The sequence below is a fragment of the Pieris brassicae genome, chromosome 5 (assembly GCF_905147105.1).
Source record: "Pieris brassicae chromosome 5, ilPieBrab1.1, whole genome shotgun sequence".
Taxonomy (NCBI): Eukaryota; Metazoa; Arthropoda; class Insecta; order Lepidoptera; family Pieridae; genus Pieris; species Pieris brassicae.
In genome coordinates this window covers 2,961,275-2,983,881 of record NC_059669.1, presented here as the reverse complement: position 1 = coordinate 2,983,881, position 22,607 = coordinate 2,961,275, and the positions used below count along the sequence as shown (strand labels likewise).

Below are 22,607 nucleotides of genomic sequence, written 5' to 3'. Positions count from 1 at the left end.
AATTATATTCTCTCTAGTCTCAGCTCCCAGTGAATTACATTAGGTTAGGTTTTTTATTCTAAGTTGTGTTTGTGTTTGGGATGAGCTTATAACATACACATGGGATTAGGTTAGATTAGGTAAAAGCCACAAATTTGTACTTTTATTTATTTCACAAATCATGTTTTATTTAATTTTCATGGAGTTAAGCATGCGCCACCACATTGGATGTATTATTGCATAATACATTATCGAGTGATGAACTGTTTTAATGTGGACCCGGAATTTGACATATTACCCAAACAAGATGCATATATATAAGACGCCACTGGATAAAAAGTTTAGCAAACCCAATGTCAAGAGTATATTTTGCAATTTTTTTCTACTCTCACGACCTTTCCGAAGGAATATATAATTAATTGTCACTATATGTTCTTGACATTTAACACAGCGGCGTCATAGTTTTTATTTAAATTTTCGATTCGATAGTTTGTATACAGATTTTTAATTTTTAGTCATAATTTAAATTTTTATTTTTTATATAGCAGTTACATCATTTACGAGTACATATGCAACGGCGATCTCCGAATTGTTCATTGCACATTTTAAACAACCCCAAATTGTGTATAGATCTATGTATCGAAAAATCATAAACATTGCACTTTATTGTCTTTATTAATAGTGATTTGTATTCAAAGACAAATATTAAAATTGTCACACATATATACAAAAAGGTGATGTAATTCGAGGTTAAAAAACAAAGGTCTTACCTTGAACGTAAAGAGAGGTGCGAACTTCAGCAGAAAAATCTGAAATAAAAAAATATTTTATTATATATTTAAAATAAACGCTTGGCCGGAAACTTAATTTCTATACGATGTTTTGGAACAATTTAAACGTCACTGTTCGTATAATACAAACACAGTGGTCTCGTAATTACTTTGGGATTTAAAAAATATCTCCTACGCGTGAATGACACGAAGATTATTATGGGAATAAGTTGAGCAGTGTATCTAAAAATAAACAAAAGTATTAAAATAAACAATTAACAAAATATTAAATGGAAAATATACTTTTTGTCAAAAACTAACATTGTCGTATTGAAGTATAATTCGTACGTGAAATCACTTCAAAGTATGAGTGATTTGTATCCGTCTTATAAAACACACTTGTGCTTGCTTATGAATTTGACAAATGTTTATAGTCTGTTGCTTTTTAAACTTAAATGTCAAATGTCAGCTATATCTGTAAATAAATCGAATTTTCATGTGAACTGTCACAATACTAATTTTAAAATTCTAATTCTGTACCTGTCGTGAGTACAGAAATTTCCACAGTTATTCCTGGAAATAAATTTATATAATACATAACATCTCAAGTAAACACGCCCAACCAAATTAGGTAACGCAATGCAACATTGCTTTATTGAAAGTGAAAATAACGAAAGTAACAGGTGATCAGACAGGTTTGGTCATTTTGACAAAGCCGTGCGTGAGATGAGAATATGCTATTCCGTATGTGGGAAAGAGATAGTTTATTCATTAAATAACTATCAGAGTTATGTAATCGGACATGTTTTGGCGCAATTAATATGCATGTTGTTTAATGTGTATGTCAGTTCAATTACAATAATCTTTGGCATATTTGGACAACTCGTTTCTCACGAGTTGTAGGAAACGTTATAGAAGATATAGAACTATCGCTAAAATATTTCCATATTACGTAAGATAGACCATAATATACGCTAAGAAAAATGAAATTTTATTTATAACTTATAGTTTCATTATTGGTGTGAAAACTTGTGTTAACAGTGAGTTAAAATAATACTAAACTATACTTCTAACTAAACTTACTAACTATACTTCTCTAGCTAGAACTAGAAGAAGTTCTCTAGCTAGAAAGGCACGCGCAAACCTGATGTGTCAACATGGCCCTGCATTTTTCCCGTACGTCAAAAAGGTATTGGATTTTGACAAACGGAAATCATAGTTCGCGCTAAGTCTCGTTTCTGAATCGTAAAAGTATGGTAGTAGTCTATTTAAAATTTAAATTAAACAACATTTACTTTGGTTATTAAATCTAATATGTTCAATTTCAAAGATATAGATCACTATTAAATACTAATAGTATGAACTAATATCTACATTCTACATAGAATATAAGAAAAATCCTCGCTGTATTGCGATACTGTCATGTATATGTATGTTAGCTGTATATAATCTTTATTTGTATGTCATTAAATCCTGTACCTTCAATAAACCTAAATATACCTTCTTCTATTATAAATAATAAAACATCTTATAATTGTTTAGTTACGCAAACGTAATCTCAGTAGTACACTGACACCGGACGTATTCTAAAGGCGCGAAGCGGAAATGCTTATAAATAATTTTACGACTATAATTAAATTAATCCATCCATTAATCCAATTGTTTCTTCCGTATGTAAGCGATCCATGACGTTGGTTATATTCGAGCAATAACTGAATTATATTAAAAAAGCTTAAAGCTGTACTGTACTTTAGTGTGTACTACGTGCGACCAGAAAATTTCTTAATTTTGATGTACTAAAAAAGGAGGCCTACGTTGAGACATGACATGACATTATAAGGCAGGCAACGTATGCGCGAGCTCTCTGGCATTGAAAGTGCCCATGGGCTGCGGTATCACTTAACATCAGATGAGCCTCCCGCATGCTTGCGTCCTGCTCTATAAAAACTGTTATTGAATTTAACTAAAACTAGGACACACAGGTAAGTAAAGTGCATCGTGTGTATGTGACTTTTCGTGTTAAGGAAAAAAAGTAACATAAAAATGACCAACTGTGAACTCTATCTGAAAGATAAAATTGTGACGATTTGAAGTAATTGCATTGTAATTTACTAAACATCAAAAAGTCTATAGTAATGTACATTATTTTTCAGTTATACTACGTAGAGAAAACCCATGATCCAAGTTTGCATTGACCTGTTAATTGATTTGTCAATTCGACAGCCTCCGCTTATAACATAGACCAATGTCGCCCATAGGCATGATCATAAGACGTTGAACTCATACGCATATTGAATTCTAATCGTTGTAACCAGCAATTAACTCTTGCGCACCATACCTTATACGTCTGCACTGATTCACTGAACTACATCAATATTGGTTATATCATTTTTAATTACTCAATAATTTCCGTGTTTGATAAAGGGGGTTACACATATATCGTTTTTCAAAAGACTTCACTAGTTCGAAAATGGCCAAGCATATATATATAGCAATATAATAGTTGTTTAATTGTTGTATTCGATTTTAATGATGATGAAGAAAATCACCTAGCCTACATTAGACCCAAAAAGTCGACAGCGAATGTCACAAAAAACAAATGATAACGAAACAGGACCTAGAAGGTTTTAGCGGTACGGGCTTTTTTTGTATAAGATTATTCCAATGATTTGTTCTAATCTTTTTGCCTTTCAGGGGAAAATGGTAATCGCCTCACTACCCTAGTCCAGTATGTCTGTTACACCAATATTATAATCTGAAATACAAGTCTTAAACGTCACAGTCGAACGTTTTAAGAGGACATTTCATAGAAAATCAGCATGTTAATTGTAATGATGCCAAGCGATAGTGTGCTTAATACTTTCTTAATGAGCTTCCATAGCTAGCAGAGTTGGGTGCGGCAGTATTCAAATTTTATGTAACTTTTTTGAACATTCATTAGCCGACCGTATTTATCTTAAACTTAAACGGAAAACAATTATTACATTAACATAACGTTGCATAATGCTATATCCGGCTTGAACAAGTTTAATTCGACAATTATCTACTTACTGTATAATGAAATTAGATACTTCTGATTGCTGTATTTATAATAATTATAACGCAATGTTTTAAATATTTAAGAGATCTTATCTTCAACGTTAAAGATTCTGTAATACTAGTTTGTACTTAATATAGTAATTGCTTAAATTTATTTATATGCGTATTAAAAACTTGTAAATGGTAATAGAATCTCAATACCTATATTATTTATTCTATGTCGTGATTCCTCTATTATTTACTCAAAACTCACCCACCGTAACCATCATAACAAAAACAGAAAATGGCATAAATTAAAAAGGGTCCTAGTGTAATTAAAATCATTAAGTAAACATACAAATCGAACTCGTCTTATGAGTCTTATATAATCAGGTTGATGAATGTGCAGACCATAATGATTTTTTAAACAAATTAAAAACGATAAATTATAAATATAATGACAACAAGCGACGTTTTGCTAACAAGTGATGTCTTCCACGCAAGGTAAAGTACATAAATAGTCTTTCATAATTTATTTGTATTAACAATAGTTACATTATTATCTATACAAGCATTAAGCTACTATATAACATAAAAATTTAAAATGCTTGCAAAGCAAAGGAGAAGTGCAATAAATGCAAGGAATATTCGTCTTGCTAATAAACCTATTGTTCTATTCGTAGCTCTGACGGAGATAGCTTTTCTTTTGTTCTTAACGATCTAGAAACAAGCCAATAGAAAATCACTTTCATCATCTATTTAACCAAATTTAATCCACGCGTAATGTCATTTTCACGTGCTTTCTATTCACATATTGTCAATGACGATGCGTTGTGTATTGAGAATGACCCTATGGTACATAGGATTTTATTCCGTTTGTAATAGTGTTAGAGATTATATTTGAGATTTAGAGTGTATGCATTTTCTTGTATGACCTAAATTGTGCTGTGTAATTTAATAGTCTTCAAAAATCAGGCGATATTTTACATTGATTCTTTAGTTTTTCATCTCGCCAAACTATATCTTGCGTATACATATCTCTTTATTGTCGAATGGCAAAAATAAACCTTTAAGGGTAATAAAAAGCTAGGTTATGATCGAATTAGTGGCTATTATTCCGAAACTAATTGGACTACGTACTTAAAACCTGCTAGAAAGATTTGGACGGGTAGGTATTCCGTGAACCACTATTTACAAGTATTAAAAGTGTAGAAGATATAGGCTTAAGAGCGAGATAGCCTATTCACTGGAACTACAAATATACTATGAATTAAAGAAATTGTATGCTGGCTAAAACTGATTTTATAGTTTTATATCACAAATCTATGCTTACTGCCATGAATCTGTGGCACTTTGCACAAAATTTAAAAAAATTGTAATGAAGTCAAGCTTTAGAGAACTTATTTAAATATACTATGTTTGTATTTTCTTCTTTTATTTTTGATATAATAAACTATAATAAGCATGACATTTTAAGACAAGTTAATAACCACATTACACATAGTTATTTCATCCATTATATGTTTAACTATTTAATAACAGACTCGCGTGTAATGGTTGGATTATCTGTGCAAAAAAAAAATGTGTCATATTATTTAACGTCTAGCGAACCTAAATCACAGTTTATGATTGTTTGTTTAATGTTTAAACGTTTCTTACTCGGTATCACGCGTTCCATACTCAAGTTATTTACATTTTTCTGTGCGTCTAACTTGTACGTACGGAACAATCGCTATAAGACAGAGAGAATATCGTACATTTTCTAATAATATGATAACATGATGTTAACTTAGTAGTGAATGTACGTTAGTACCAACCTTAAATTTTCTTACTAAGTGAACGTAATTCTTTGAGAAATTAAAGTATCTTTGAACCGAAGACTCGTCACGATATGTCTCAGTCCCTAGACTACAAACAACTGATAACTAGTACTGACCAATATTTTAACAAATGGGGAGTGGCTAGGTCCTGCACACAATCGTGTGTTGTACCTGAATACGTTTATTATAAAGTTATTATAGATATATTTATACAACAGCTGATGCTCCAGTTCAAACAATTTGTATTAAAAACTTGGGGATTGAAAAAAGTGGCGGAAAGTTTCTTGCCAGTTCTTCTTACCCGCTCTACGCCCTTGACTTGCGAACTGGTTGTAAATGTAAATTTACAGTTAATTTAATTTGTTTTTCTTGACGTTCATAAGTGTACATGTTTACCTATATGAATAAAGATATTTTGATTTGATTTGATGAATAAAACTGAAACGAACAGCTTCTCCGATACACAAGTTATACTAATTGCAAATCTTTCAGAAAAATAACGTGATGACGTATATAGTAGTGAATTCTTTAGCTATCCAGTGGTATAATTCAATTGACAGACGAGAGATTTATGGATTTATGGTTTCGTAGTAAATTTAAAGACACGTCAAAGAAGTGATACATAATAATGGAAATGTCAACCCCATGGCGAATAGGTTTGGGACGTTATACATCATTTCCCATAGTAGATTTAAAATATCTCACCAGTTTCCTACACTGGTTATGAATGATAGATACAAAAATTTATAAAAACCCTGATAATTATTTACGAGGTCAATGACTATGTAAAAATAAAAATAAGTGAAACTATGAAGGCTTGGTGTCAGAAATCATTTACATAACAATTTAAAAACACTTGTAAAGCTAGACGTGGTAACGTTTTCTAAGGCTTGAAAATGTGTTACACAAAAGAATTAACAAATAGACACGTACGACAATACTACGCGGTAATAAAACGTGGTCGTACAATTTTTAGTTGGTCTGAGGTCGGAAAGATGATTAAAAGCTTCTGTAAGGTTTAAAGAACTACCTATGGAACATTAAGTAGTCAGTAATGCATATATTTCAAGCAATCTGATAGCGATGTACTCCAAACATTTTTTTTATATAACTAGGGGCAAACGGGCAGTAGGCATTGGATGTTAATAAACACTCAAATTGCCAGAGGACTCGCAATAGCGTTGCCGGCTTTATAATTTTTGATATATGTGGTGTGTTACCTTTAAGACGTTACTAACTAGTAGTGAAATTTTAACTACGCTTAGATTTAAACTACTTGTGATTTGATAATAATAACAATCAATGGCACTACAACCTTTTTAGGTCTGGGCCTCAGATTTCTGTATCTGTTTTATGATCATTTGTTAATGGAATAGGCAAGTAGGTGATCAGCCTTCTGTGCCTGACGCACGCTGTCGACTATTTGGGTCTAAGGCAAGCCGGTTTCCTCACGATGTTTTCCTTCACCGTTCGAGCTAATGTTAAATGCGCACATAGAAAGAAAGTCCATTGGTGCACTGCCGGGGATCGAACCTACGACCTCAGGGATGAGAGTCGCACGCTTGAGCCACTAGGCCAATACTGCTCACATCACTGATGATTAGATGAAGAATTAAATCCAAAACTCTCCGTTGTAACGCTCAAAAAATGTTGGTAATAACTTCTGAGACAAATTGTCAACCTCAGTTCTAAAAAGGAACACGTTTAAGCAGACAACGCAATCACTACTTTATGGCCCTCATTTGACTTCTTTTTTTTAGGCTTTTCGTCTGGCTTGTTCCCGTCGTACAAAGATACATTTTACGTAAAGATATTTCACGCAGTATATCTCGACGACACATACGCGAAGATTCGAAATCGACACAAGTCAGGCCTCAATTGTTAGACAAATATGTACCAACATACTACAATGGCGGGTGAAAGTTACGCTTCCTTTTTCTCACAAGATATCTTCATACGATTGAGCCACGGAAACACGTAAGATCGTTTCACTAATTAGTTTTTGTTACAATCATGTCTGTAATAACTGTTATAACTGCTTTACGCATAACAGTATGTAAATTAAAGCATTGGTACGTATTACTCACTTCTTAATAAATCAAAGTACAAAGAAGAAGAAAGCGAAAGAGATAAATTTTATTATTATTAGATTATTTAACTTTAATTAAATGCGTTGAGTTAATTTATAATTATATAAAAAGTTCTATTTTGTTTATGGTCACAAAATATAGATATTTTTGATCGAATTGTGCGTTCGTGCACACGTGGTTTGCGTAAATTTAATATTGCGATGTCTTTAAAGTTTAAAATAAAAGTGTTATTTTAGATATATGAAATTGTGAAATGAACAAATCCTTCGATTTAATGATGTCCTATTTTTGCATATTAACGATAGAAATTAAATATTCAGTGACGTAAATTTCCCAAGACTGAATACGAATTTTCTTTCGTCATCGACCTTGAGAAAAGGCTTCTATCGTATATTCGAATACCTACCCCTGGCCTTATGACCCCAGAATGCTAATCAAAATGCCGAGTTTAAAGTTATATGAAAGTTAGTATACTTCTTTCGAAAGCTCTAATCTGAGTGTTTTATATAATAGCGATTGTATAGTTTTAATTTTGAATACAGACTTCCGAGGTTTTATTGAGAACAAAGAAATAAACAATTTATTTGAATGTCATTGATTATAAATATTTACATTGTCAAGGAAGCGCTCGACTGGAATCCTCCCCCGCCCAAACCAGACCAAGCAACGAAGCATCATATCAAAAACGAGGAAGCTAGAATGACGTGGAGTAAAACTAAAAGAGCCGCCCAGTACCGATCAGTCTGGTTTTCTTCGGTGAATGCTTCTTCGATGGGGGATATAGCTCTTTAAGTCAAATGTTATTTTTAAAATTGTATAACCCTATGAATAAAGTTTCTTCGTCTTAATTCAAATCTTCATTACTATCTTGAATTAATAAAAAAAATCAGTGGCGATACAACCTCTTTAGGTCTGGGCCTCAGACTTCTGAATCTGTTATATGGTAATTTTTCAATCAAATAGGCAAGTAGGTGATCCTCCTGTGCCTGACGCACGCCGTTGGCTTTTGGGTCTAAGGGCAAGCCGGTTTCGTCACGATGTTTTCCTTCACCGTTCGATCGAATATTAAATGCGCACATAGAAAGAAAATCTATTGGCGCACAGCCGGGGCTCAAACCTACGACCTCAGGGACGAGAGTCGCACGCTAAAACCACTGCTCTGATTATTAATAACATCGTCGAAAAATATGCCAATAAAACTACTAAAAACTTTTTCATTATTCATAAAATCTATATCGTTCTAATTACACCGTTTTAAGCAACTGATCTGTCTCATTTAACTATAGCGTTAATGAAACTTGGTGGAAAAGGACAAAAGAGTACTTCATTTAAAACAGTGCAATTAACCTGATTTAGATATGAATAAGGGCTAAAATTAAATTAATTTTTATCAAATTAGGTTAAGTGTTTGTCATGCATAAGCGTTATTAAAACTCAGATGTACAAAAAATTGAAAAAGAAAAAGGGGCCGGAAAACAGATGGCGCTGACTCATGCTGATTGTATACTTTGAGTGTTCTGAAGAATTGTCTGGACTTGCGGCTAAATTCCATTCGAGGCAGAATGCAAAATTTCATCCTTTCATTCGATGTTCCTTTCCAGAACACATCGCTTATTAAGGAGGTATTTCCAAACCGATACGAATTAGGGGAAAGAAAAGAGCGTACCATTCCCCGAAAGGTCGGCAACACACCCGATATCTATCTATATATACTGGATATTAAAGTCCTGTCACATAAAAAAATACATAATTTCATTGTGTAAGTCTTGATGTTCAACCAATAGTTTAAACCATGCCTTAGTGTTGCAATTCATTTCGATCAAGTCACACTCCACCCGCTTAATATCGGTTACAGTGACAGTAACTCGATATGAAACATGATAGAACTTACAGTTAAAATGGAATCCAATCTTATGCGTTTCGCAAGGTAAAAGTAATGTATGGATACTGTTATGATTGTAGTCTTCACGTCTGGCCTAAATAATTTACTAATGTACGGCGGTGATCCGTCTTCCAGTTTTCGTTAACATTTCTTAGTTATAAAGCGAAACTTAACATAATTTCCAAAGTCCCCGCAGCTCAATTAGTGTCTCGTTTTGCGAACTTTACAACAAAGCTCGTCACGGGTTACTAAGGTGTTGTCATTTACGGTATTCCATCAGGCGAATTAAATAAAGTTTTGAAGTATAAATACTTTTTGTACATAAAAGACTGTTTATTTGCACAATTAACACTGGTCGGTGAGAAAAAAATCTTATCACTGTGTGTATGTCAGTCTATGACAAATTTAGCACGTTTTTTGACATACGGAAGTCACTTAGCGCATGTTTCTGTTAACGAATCTGAAGGTTAAACCCAGGAAGAGTTCGACGACGTGTCAGGCTTAACGTACCCTCAATAAAAAAATTACAAATCAACTATTAAATCGTTGTTATGTATACAAAATGTTATTCTTACTGGTTCATATTTATTTATTACAAAACACATAACAAACAAATAATTCATAATTATATAACAAGTCTGCTATACGCTTGTCTAGCTCCATAATTTCCGTTACTTTATTGTTATATCTTATTATTATCATAAAAATTGTTTGCTCGACAAAATGAATGGAAATGTTCTAACAATATTTTACTGTTCACGTTTGTTTTATGTTTATTGCTGAAATAGAAATACTGTGTTCCCATCATTAATACATCATTAAATACTTCAAGTAATTATAGTAAAATAACTCCTGTAACGCAAATAGCAGCTGCAAGCGCATATATTAATTATACCTTTTAATATAAGGGTTAAATCACATTCTCACGATCAACAATCCTTTGCCACGACATTGACACCTAAACCGCAGCCGGATCTCAGAACTGGTCAAATCGAAGCGATCTCGTACACCCCAGTGTAACCTTGAATTTGGCTACGAATCCTTCATACTTGGCTATAGCGGCGAATCGAGTGAAACTGGCCATGAGGTATATATATGTACAAAGAGGCAGGTGCACTCTTTAACTATCCATCGTTAACCGTTATAGGATAGAAAGAGTTAATATTAAGAAAATATACTGTATCGTTTGCTTTAAAAGTATTCTAAAATGTAATTAAATATAGGGCGAACACAGTTTTAGGTCTAATTCTAAGTAATAATTTAGTGGTAATGAAATCAGACCATAGAAATATATTTGTTTTGCAATAATTAAAAATTTTAATGTATGCTACAAAACCATAAAGAATATTTCACAAATTACCATATTGTTCAGTGACCGTTGGAATTTAACAAAAATCAAGTACAATGCCCCAGTTCATGCATTCGTACAAAAAACACCAAATCCATAAAACTAACGGTCACTCGCGCCCAAAAGCATTTAACATGTAAATCACGATTCGTGACTATACGAATTAGACAATCATGAAATCTAAGATTATATTTCTACACACGTCCTAAGAAACTGGAAATGGTTAAAAGACACGATAAAGTCCTTGACTTTAAAAACAAAGAAATTGCGTCACAAAGCTTTGTTAACAGACAATAGAGATTTATCTACGTAGTGAAGTGAGAATTACACACTTAGCGAGAATATTAAAGAAACAAATAGCATTTAGGTAGCTAGATATTTTTCATGGGTTTTATATTCTGCGAAATATTAAAAATCTAATTTAGCTCAAATCTAATAGAGCAAGTACATAACTTCATTCTAAAGCCACATTCATAATAGTGAATGTATATATTATTAATCATAATTCCAGTCTAAATTTTAACAACAACTTAGTTGACCTGCTTTCAGTTTGTGGTACTAAATAGCAGGAGAGTACAATTATCGGCTTTTAGCGACTGAAACGTACGTATACGTCATGGCACCAAAACATGAAAAATCGGACCGTTAACCGTTTTTTAGCATAGGTAATCAAACGTCGTGTAAGTCGGTCTATAACTATGTTATGACAACCACAGTACATGGGCGACCACAGACTCTGAACATCCATGATAGGGTTGCCAGACTTTTAATAAAGAGTATAGTCAGAGTCAGTAGTCAGTACTAGAGTCAGACGTATCTTTGCAGTCAGACCTATATGCAATTTATATATAATATTCATAGATTTCTTTAGGCCATACATTTTCTTTCTACATTTATAGGCACCGAACCGAAGAAAGGTTATTGAACTGTCAGGAAATAAAACGATTTTCCACTAGAATAGACGTTTCGAAAAACATCTGTCTGTTTTTAAATTAACTTATTTCTCGCTTTATAACCTTTATTCCGAACAATAAGAGTCGTTTTTGTTTCGGTGTCTATATAAAATTGTTGGTTTCGCTTCACTGATTGAGTCAACGTCTAATTAGCTCAGATGAAAGTTTCTCATAATTTATTATCGTTTGAACATTATTTTAATTATTCAGTTCGGTGGAGTAATATATCCCAATTGAAGTTTTAAATCAATGTTTGTTGCAATGTTACTAAAAACCAATCCAAACTTTAATCATATTTCTTAACAAAACATTTTAAAGGTTCATAGTATAGCTAAATTAAACATAACTTATTGGTCCTACTAATCCTATATGCCTCACACAAGTAATTGAAAATTTTTCTTTGCAGGTTTTCGGGTTTTACTATATTTTGTTTCATTGTAGTTTTTGCGCACAAAAGAGTATTAGGGTGGGGTTAAAATACGGTACCTCATAATTAATCCCCCTTTAAGTAGAGTTGCACTTCCAATACATTATATTTGTACTAAAGTACCTGTTATCCCCACATCGCATATACTTTCGCAATCCAACTATAGCCCACCAATATAACATTACGGTTCTGACAGTATCGATAAGAATTGTTTTAAAACTCATCTTAAAGATTACTACCGCTGAACTACGTGATAAAATGCCGCGTGGGCAAATGCAAGTTTGAAAGTAAAGCAAGGCGAATCTAAAATAATTTAGCATAACTGTGACATTTTATGTCAGATAATTGGGAACGATTCATTTTTATAGTTCTCTGTATTTATTTACAATAAGAAAACACTTTTTAAACGAATTGAAGCTATGTATTATTATTATAAACTTATAATTATTTACATAATTTTAAATTTAATTTTTTTTCCGACGTTTCGCGTGCTTTACAGCGTGCGTGGTGACGGTAATTATAAGTTTATAATAATAATACATAGCTTCAATCCGTATAAAAAGTGTTTTCTTAATGTGTAAAAGCTATGTTAACAGAAGACAATACAATTATGTACAATGTTTACAGGAAATATTCTTTTTTGAGATTGTAAAGTTAATACATATATTTGTCGATTTATTTTCAATACACAATTATAAAGTATTTACAATATCCTTAATACACATAGTAATAATAATAAGAATTCAACATTGATAAATATAAAATTAAAACAAATTTAAAAAGTATGGTCCCTGTGGCAGTGTATCTTTAACGCTGGCAGAATTTTCTCGCTGTGTTGCGATAATTATTCATTGATCGAGGAAAGCACCAGCTCCGGGGTCACCGGCACTATCTACCAGGCGCCAATCTTTAATTAGCGCCTGTAACCCCATGGGCGTTCAAATGTACAAGAGTCAAGCAAAATCAAAGTTGAAGAAAAAGCTTTTATATTTATATTTTATTCTTTGTGCTGTGACACACACATGACGAGGGTCTACTTCTTTGGGCCCTACACTGGTAAAGTACATTATATTTCTATTAAATTATATATTAAGATATCTTAATAAGTAGGTACTTATAGTATATATATATTGAAGTAAGTACTACGAGTATAAATTTAGAAGTAGGAAATAAATAATCGATTTCGATACAAATTGCACTAAATTCGATTTCTTGTTTCGATGCGCGTTTATATAATAATGGAAGTCCGAAAACGGAACATAGATGGTGAGGTTACATCGATATATGACCATAAAGACACTCAAGTGATCCGCGACTGCTCCAGTACGTCGCGTTACCGATTCAAAAGTAGCACCGAAGAAAATTTACACAGAGCCAATGCGTCTTGGTTAATAACGAACTATTTCTTTATTAATGCGTTTTTCTATCTGCGTTAGTCTTTAGAGCGTCCATTATAAAGTATTTAATGCGTTACGATAAACAATGACGATACAATCACAAGACGCTACACGCTTCGGTGCAGACCTCAATACTTTTTATTCAGTTTTCTATTTGTGACGTGGTCACTCAACATTGAATGACCACGTCAACGTTAAAATCTTGCTGCTGTTGTCGTATAATAAAACTTTACTTTATATTATATACATATATATAATTAATCAATAAAATATATACACACACACACGCATAGATAGCGTGTCTTTTGTTATATAACATCTGGCATTGAGTTAATTAATTTTTAGACGCAATTGACCCAGTGTAACCAACAGCCCCATCTGCTCCTTATAGATGGCAGAAGACTTCAAAAGACTTTGGAGTTGCCACCCCTAACCTCTTAACATAATACTTTTTTTAACATGGGTCTAGATAACATCTAGCGTATACTTCTTCAACCTTAATGAGATAAAATGCATTTGTGTATTTCCTCTAACAATTACTTCCTATAACAACGATCATAAGTACTTGTCATTAAACGGAAATGGGCTGAGAAAGTTTCATCGGAAGTAATCTAGTGTCATCAAGAGACACTTCAAGTATTAAATAATTACATAATGCCGAAATGTATTTTGGTTTCTTGATCGCAGTATGGCACGCCAGGTTATATTATATTTAAAAAGTGAAAGTTTTCAACTTTTTATATTTATAAGGAATAAGCTTTAAAACAGAACTAAAACTGAAACTAACTGAACGTATATCAAAAATTCATCAGAATAAATCTTGAAGCGATTGAAGCGGGGATTATGGGGTGGGTCTACAGCCCTCTGCTATTTAGAGGGGTAGCGAGCAGCCACTAAAACAGCTCAACAAAACACACGACCTTAAGATGGACCCGCGTGGTTCGCCATTCTACCCAAGGGACCCGAGTTTATACCCGACATACAGCTCAATCACGACCTGCGGTTTCAGGCCACTCGAGACCGAGATCCCAGCTTTGAACCGCCAGTCTACAGTCAACCCCAGAACTCCCCCTCAATAGCTCACCAGCCTCCTGCTGCATTACATGGCCACAGAAGGAGACCATTACACTCCAGGTCTGAGTAACAAAGGCTATATATAAAACAATAAATAATTGTCTACCCGAGCGAAGCCGGGAGAGAATTACAGCTAATCTAAAATATCATAAAACGAATAAACTCTCTAAATCAGTGATTTCAAACGTTGGGCCCACGCCCCGCAGGAGGGCAAATTGATTGTTAAGGGGGCAAATTGATTGTTAAGGGGGCAAATTGATTGTTAAGGGGGCAAATTGATTGTTAAGGGGGCAAATTGATTGTTAAGGGGGCAAATTGATTGTTAAGGGGGCAATCGAAATCGGCTGGATATTATATAATGAGTCTTCTCATTCTATTATTATTCTTGAGACTGAAACTAACCAAATTGGAACTTAATAAAATATTGAATATAAAATCTCTGTACAGTAAATCAAACGCACTAAATTAATGTAGAAAAAGCTTTTTTTTTCATTATTTTGTGTGTGAATTCCTGTTTTATAATTTGTTTTGGAACTACTCTTACTCGTTATACCCTATTGATTTTTAAAATACTTCAATAAAATTTAACATTAAAAATTATGTTCGTTACATAGGGCTTTAGAATGGCACAAAAAATTATGAATCACTGCTCTAAATAGTATAAAATCAATTCAAAGTCTTTAAATTTAATTCCCTAATGTATATAAGAATTGCCTGCGAAATCAAAGTTATGTAAAGTTGTTTGTAATGCAATATCTATAAATGGAAACTGTAAAAAATATTATTCATTATAAGGCAAGCAACCAACCGCAGTTTTGATTAATAATTTTCTCACGTGGTAATTGCATAAGCAAGAATAGCCTTTCCAGAGGCTGGGAAATTTTTTCACATAGGAAATGAGACATGAGAAACCACAATGACCCATAAAGAGCATTACTGCTAAATGTTTTAAACGTTATGCCTCTATTATTGTTTGTCCTTCCTCCCTCAAAGCAAATTAATATGAGAAAAAAATATTCAAATATAATTTGGTAATTCCTAAAACTATTAAGAATTAGGAACAAAAAATAAGGTGACAGATACAACTAAGATAAATAAAATGTCACATGTCAAACTTAAATCCATAGATTATTTTACAGCTCCAAAACGTATTCACAGTTTATATTTTAAAAAGCCCAATTCTCCTTAAACTTCGTCAATTTGTTTAATTACCATCCATTAATCTAACATTTAGCAACACCTGCACGAGCTCAGGTCGTTAGGTGAAATATTTTCGATATTTGTCGCAAAATGGAACCGGTTACTTGTAAAACTTAATTACAAGTGATGACTTCGACCCATATTATACTTGTATAAGCAGGAATTATTGTGTATGGACTTCAGAAATCGCAGAAGTCATCCTAAGTCAAACAAGGCGAGTATAGAAGGCAAGTAGTTTGTTAGTTACAAGTTAGTTTGTATCAACGATTTTTTAATAAATTATTTCATATATCTTTACAGCTAGATCACAAGTCTCTGTGTTTATTAAGATTGGTAACTCAAAATAAGAAAGTATACAACCAACAAACGGAACTCATAGTCCTAAAATATTGTGGAATATTTCCGGGCAGAACGATTAATGTGGCATTATTTTATAGACCTATCTGTCAATCTTATGTCACCGCCACAACGACTAAATCCAAGGTAGGAGCCTCGCAGAGAAACGGCCTTTGTTAAACGTGAAAAATTCCTACTTTCTGGCAGATCTATGCCCGTCAAACAGCCGAAACAGACCTGTCAAGGCCATTCGGTCCTCCAGCGAGGCTTCAAACGAATTGGCAGTCCCTCGCCGAATACTACTGCTGCATATACGTCGAGCTATGTATATTTAATAAATTTGGATTTTAAGAAAACCTCTTTAGGTATTAGTTAAAGAGTTTTTATTTGTATTAAAAAGCTTGGTAAACGCTCGTTTCCTTTATCAAACGTAATATTCACAAATGCACTTTTAATACATATTAGCAATAATTGTGTCATGGGCGATAATCGCTTGCGCAACAAACAACAGCTCGGTACTAGCATTTACCGCGTTCCCATAGTGAATGCAAGCTATTATAAACTAATTGAGCATTAAGGATCGAGGATGTTATGTAACGCCTGGATATGGCATTGAATGAGACTCAAAATTATCTAGAATTCAATCTCCATTTTCATGTAATAGAAAACAACTGCGGCATTTACATTCTTCTTCTTCAGAGGCCACTTTAAAACTTGAATTGCCGGGTATCTTGGGCTAGTCTAGTCTGCTACTCAGTGGATGTGGTCCGCCAGCCGGTCCACTCCCTCACCTCTTGCCTCGAATCTTGCCCATCATTGTAAGTTATAATTATCGACGAATTATTCTGTCATTCCTGCTGATGCGAAGCATGCAACGGTAACACCACAGCTCAAAAATGTGTCTGTGCAACTGTGTCTTCTTTAAAAGTCCATGCCTTACAGCCGTATTTATTTATATAAGATTTTCTGTAGTAAAATTTATTTATCAAATTATTATTTTTTTGCTTTATTGTTGGATGGTGATGGAAATGTATAATGAATTGACCTACATACATACAGACATTTGAAAACCAAAGATAAGTTTTGGATGGAAAATTTCTAAATGGTTTTAAGTCGTAGCAGTGACCTTCATAAATGTGCAATTGAATGCATTTCATCATACATTATGCATTTTTTAATAATTTAAAATCCCAACGCGACTCGGTCAAGTAAACAGGCAAGGCCGTATCCGAGTTTCAACATTTACAACATCGATGGAGACAAATAGGGTTATCACAAGCTAAATATCTATGGTGTTATTTATTGGCACTGGAACAGTATTCCAAAGCAGCATGTTCTGAAATGATTAGAATTTTAAAAAGTAAATTTTTTAAAATACATAATTTCAATTATTTATCTTCTTTTTTTTACAGGACTAGACGTTTTTCCACAATCCCACCTGATGTTAGGTGAAATGTAGCCTATTGGAGGGCAGTCCAGGAGTCCAGGAGTTGCCTGTTTAACCGCCGTTTAAATCTATATAGAACTATTATTTCTATAAAACTATTATTATGATGAAAAGCGCGTGACAACCCTATCATTCGTATCTCTCCTTGAATGTTAAAAGAAATCTCGAATGCGCACGCGACGTTTTCACATGTGCGTCTATAAATGTACTTGAGAATGTCTTCTTGTACTTTGCCTACGTTAGTTTTTCAGTTCCAAGTAATATAACGGATAAGCTTTAATTGGTATGATGTTGTGTAGAGCGTGGAAAGTACGGAAAGGTTTAGAAATGTCTTTTTCTCTTTGTTTTAGTATCAATATCGTTATTCAATACGGCGCTAATAAAGAAAATTGGAGTATGCCAAAGGGCTAAACATTCTATTTTTCGGTTGTAACTTTAAGACAAAGTTAAAAACGATGTAATACGAAGCCTTACAAACACAAAAAACTTGTAACACATGCAAAAAAGTTACACTACCAGACATATTGCCAGGAATTGTGATGATGGATGGGTTAAAAAAAACCCTTACTTGGTTTGGTTGGAAGAAAAAAGACAGGACTTTCACCAGACATCTGGGAAAATGAAATAAAAGGGATATTGATTGGAAAATTGGGGCGAAAGATAGAGACAAGTGGAAGAATTTGGAGGAAGCCTTCACTCCGTCAGAGGTCACGTGTAAAACATAATGACATGGACTTAACGTAATCTAATGTAGTACTCGAATAAAGGTTAAATTTATTAGTTTTTATTTATTGTAGTTATCTTTAAAATCAAACCAATGATTAGTAAAAAATGTCAAATAAAATATAATATATGGTGAATTAAAATTTAAAGATTTGTTTCTCAGGAGTAACTTTAGCATCAAAGTTGTTTGACGAAAGTGAAAACATTTGGATTTTTATATGCACTGATGTAACACAAATCGTATGTGCTGTTTTAGTTTGTTTACAATAATTGAAAAACGTACGTGGATAAATCGTATGAATGACAGTAAAAATATACCGTGTTTATACAATCCCTGACTGATAACTGAAAAATTTGGCTTCTAATTATATACAATACGACGTCATAGTAATAACGTCAATAACGATGTGCCGCTTTTTTTCATCCGTGCCCTCACATATTCAAAAGTCTATATTTGACCAAGAACAAGCTTATTTAGAAGTATTTTTAATTACTTTTATATGTCAAATAACTTAGAATTCCCAAAGCAAAGTGTATATTGTTATAACATTTAATTTTCTAAAAGCCATAGGTCGATTCTCAGACTTAGTCATGAGAATTTCTTAGTACATAACGATAAGGTTATATGTAAATAAAATATTTAATGTTCATATATTTTATATAAAAATTGAATGACGGCCTAAAATAAAATAGAGTGGAAAAAGTTGGGGGAGGTTCTCCTGGATAGAGGCCGCATCTTAGAATAATAAAATTCTATATATACCTATCTATTTTTGTTTTATGTATGTCGATAATATGTGGATGAATAAAGGCTAATTGTTAAATTTTACTCTCATCTATCAAGCTAATCACAAATTATCATAGAATCACAATATCGACCTCGATTAAAAATTTCAAAGGTTAAAATATTTTTTTATAATGTCTAAAACCAAGTACCAATTCGTAAAAGGCTGGCACCGTACGAGCCTTCTGCTAATTTGAGTGAATATGGGCGGCAGTATCACTTAACATCAAGTTAAGCCTATTTGTTATATTAAAATCATACCAATAATTCAATAAAAAAATTTATACTTCCCATACCCAGCTTATTGACAAACCAGTGACCATTGTAGCTGCATTAAAGAAAATTCAGTTCTCACGGTTTAAGTAAAAGCTAAAGTTCAGTATGCCACAACAGCACACAATTGTAATGATTGACAAGTTAATATTATCACTCGATTATAGCATTTATAACAAATTAAATAAGAGTTAAATTATATTGCAGATAATCATCAAACTAGTGAGGTTACAGTAGGACAATGGCCCGATTAACTATTATAAACATCTGTTTTTTTTGTTTAACAAAATGACTTTGAAATCTTTAACGCGTGAAATGGGAAAGCATTCGATAATTGTAGTCATTTTTAAATTCATTTCATTACTCATTCATGCTTATCCAAAATATTTAACTTCGTTTTATTTAAATAAAATCTTCTTCCTTGTTTATTTCCAAAAATTATCGATCAAATAATATAATTAATTTGCATAACAGATTGGCAAATATGTATTTAAAATATACTTATTTTAATTAGTAAAACCATCATGATTTCGTGCTAAGCAAACCTAATTAATATTTCTGCGATTGAATTATAATTGAATTATTGGATTGTATAGGTAAGGAAAATGTTTAGTTCAAACTTTCTTCGTTAATATTTTTCACCTAGATAACTAATAATCAATGTTATTAACACTTCAGAATCGATACATCTTGCTTACTAGAATCACTGAAAGGGAAATATATTTGTAAAGTTTAGTTTCATATAGGAAGGTTTTGTCATAGTAACATAATATTATGTACGGCACAAAACGGTAAAGTGATATTAGTTACATTGTCAGTAATTACAAGAGACAATGCAACTATGATACCGTTAGAGCCAGTTGCAAGCATCACAATACCTTAGGGACTCTAATGTATTGAGGTAAATAGAACTATCGTTTAGTTACTAAACTAATATACTAGTATTATATGTAACGTGACCATTGTTGAGTTTCGTTTTTTTTTTATTTCAAATATACATTTGTTTTCTTTGTGACATCGACCTCTTTTAATTTAAGCTAAAAAAAGTAACTAACTATCTTTTAGTTATGGTTTGTTTTGAGACTGAGAATTTGTAAGCCTTTTATGTGACTTCTGTGTTCGTGCATGTTTGTTCACTCTATGGTTGAGTAATGAACTGTTTATTTAAAGCTAATAGTCAAATAACAGAATAATTATGGAAAAACGACGATCCCCATCAGAAACCTGGGATAAAGAAATAAAACAGATAGCGGGGAAAGATTGGAACATAGTACCGAAGATGTCTGTGTGGAGTACACATGGATCAATTCGGAGGAGGACTCGTGCTGATGCATATTTGTTTAATATTCTTCACTCTATGGTTAAGCAAAACTCAACTTTCTATAAAAGTAATAGTTAAATTAGGTCATGATTATAGGAAGAAAAAAGAGACGACGTCCATCAGAAACCTGGGAAGATGGCAGATAATATGATGGTGGGGAAAGATTGGAAAGTAGTGGAACAATTGACTGACAAATGGAGGAACCTCGAGGAGGCCATCATTCCGTCTGAGGTCGTGCACTAATATTGAACATAATAACTTAAGGTAATCCTTATTATTGTTCTGGAATTGAGGCAAATTTTATTTCATACTATGAAGTTCTGTAATAAACAATAATTACCGCTTCTCTATCCATAGACACAATTAGTAAATGGCTATTAATTTTACCGCATTATTCAATATAATTTTTGTACCATCTTGCAAGTTACTTTAAAAAGTAAAGGCTAAACATCAATGAACCTTTCAATACGTAAATCACGTTATCATAATCAGCTGATTAAGTCACAAGGTGTTTTGCGACAAGATATAGAAAGTCCATTATCAACCTAACATATGCTTTCCAATTTCACCAGATTATGTAAGAAAACCGGTTGTCCAAAATGAAGCTTATCATATATGACATTATTGAATAGATTCATAAAACTGCTATATTATATATTTAATAGTATATTATGGCTTCGTTTATTGTAAAGTAGTTGTTAATGTGTTACATAGGCATCCCATCATCGTAGTTGTCCCTACATTCAGAAGAACTGGTTTTTGCCAAAACTCCCCATGTCCAGATTGAACATTCTAATGAACACGGTCTGGATATCCATAGTTGCTCCCCTCACACTTTTTCCTTATCCTCTAGTTTTTGTAAATATTTTTTTTAAATATGTATTCGTGTATGTTATGTTTGCCTTATAGTGCTTGTCACATTAAATATTGTATTTTATTTTTCTAGTACCAATGTGTCAGTGTGGCGAGCGTTGGCAAGCATTTAAAAATAAATTATGGTCTTGAAACGCCGGCAACGCACTTGCGAGCCTTCTAGCAATATAAGTGTAATAGCGGTATTAACATCAGATGAGGCTTCTGTCCGTTTGCCTTCTATTACCTTAAGAAAAAATATATACATCTCTTAGGATACAAAATTGTGATGTAACTCAAGCTATGTCAGAATCTAGTACGTTTTTATCATTCTGAATGTTACTCTTAACATGGCGGAAATACTCTATTTTTTTACTCTAGTTTAGTGGTAGAGCAATCATATCTGGTAGAGCCTTTATTGGGTCAAATCCATATTCCATATTCTTCGTATTCTTCAATAGCAAAAGGCCAGTATAACTAACCCACTTCGAAACATACTCATCAAAACAAAACTGTTAACACCTATATGTAAAGTTTGCGTAATTTTCCACACACTTAAGAAATCGTGATGATTCCATCTATGCAGAATCAACACTAAAAGCAAACATGTACAAAAATGTTAGCCTAATAAACAAGTTTTTGTATCCAAACCTTGAACAGTAACATTGAATTTCTACGATTAATTGAAGTGTAGAGTAATTAGGAATGTATTAGGAATGCGTTACAGATACACACGGTATAAATTATACGCATGATAGACACATTTCATTGCTAAAGATATCTCTACTGGAAAAATTGCCATAATGAGAACAATTACGTATAATATTGTTGAATTTCCGTATTACTAGTCTTTATAATTCAATGGTCTCAATTGTTTTAAAAGCAAATTGCAAATGGGCAGGCTGTTAACCCA

The 22,607-nt window shown here is 32.9% G+C and overlaps 1 protein-coding gene across 1 annotated transcript in view; it reads right to left on the bottom strand.

Annotated features, from left to right (window-relative positions):
- Positions 1-22,607, bottom strand: part of LOC123709468 — a 104,463-nt gene that overhangs the window by 72,618 nt on the left and 9,238 nt on the right. Inside the window, exon 2 of the mRNA XM_045660855.1 lies at positions 750-788. The gene's annotated coding sequence lies outside the window, so the exon portion shown is untranslated. The remainder of the gene's footprint in view (positions 1-749; positions 789-22,607) is intronic.